This window comes from Orycteropus afer, unplaced genomic scaffold (assembly GCF_000298275.1).
Source record: "Orycteropus afer afer isolate SDZICR_OR568_19922 unplaced genomic scaffold, OryAfe1.0 scaffold00233, whole genome shotgun sequence".
NCBI classification, from domain to species: domain Eukaryota; kingdom Metazoa; phylum Chordata; class Mammalia; order Tubulidentata; family Orycteropodidae; genus Orycteropus; species Orycteropus afer.
In genome coordinates, this window is record NW_006921820.1 from 3183320 (window position 1) to 3184260 (window position 941).

Sequence of the window (941 nt, forward strand, 5' to 3'; positions counted from 1 at the left end):
CTCTCTATGTCTTTCTCATCCTCAATGCTGCCAAGGCTGTAAATTTTTATGGAAACAGACTGTCTCATCTTTCTCCCATGGAGTGGCTGAGGGGTTTGATCCACTGACCTTTTGGTTAGCAGCCAAATGCCTTAACCACTGCACTACCAGAGAACAGGGGCCTGAAATTCTTAAATATGTGGATATGGAGTGGGTGGGCCCCATGGAGGGGCTGGATGCAAGAAAGGCCTGGAAAGTTGAGGCTGGTGAGGGACCCCCTAGAGAGGGCCCTTCCTGAGTACAGTTTAGATGCCCTCCAGGCTGGTTCTGAGTCCGGGTCACTTGCCAAGGATCAAGGCAGCCCACTGGAGGGTTGGGGAGCTGAGGCACTGGGGGGCGAGGGCTCTATCCTTAGAGCTCTCCTCTCCTAATGGCAAAAAGCCTGTGGGAGAATATGCTAGCAGCCAGCTTTCTTAAAAATATATTTTCTCTCCTGGGAGATGGTGTGTGAATTGTCTCCACCTCTCACTCTCAACACTTTGGAAGTGCCCAAAGCAGGGCTGATGCCCACCAGCAATGTTCTGGGTGCTCTGTTCTTCCACCTCTACTCAGTTTCCCAAGCCCAGAACCAGAACCTGCACTGGGTCAAGCTAAGAGAGTGCCTGAGCCTGGGTCTTCTCTGTCTCCCAATAGGACAACCCTGGATCCTAGAGCTGTTCCTGGAGCTTGGGAGAGGCAGATAGGGTTCTGGAGCTGATTAAGGGGCTCAGTTGTCCCTGTGCTCAGCCTGCCTCTTCTTTTGCTAACAGGGACAGAGAAGGACACAACCTTGGTTCCTCTAGGAGGCCTTTAAGAAGGCCTCCTCTCGCTGACAAGGGGCAAGGTTATGGTCATTGCTTGGTCACAGCCAGCTACCCAGAGGGACCGAGTAGTTGATCCTGCGGGCTTGGGACCATGGTCGC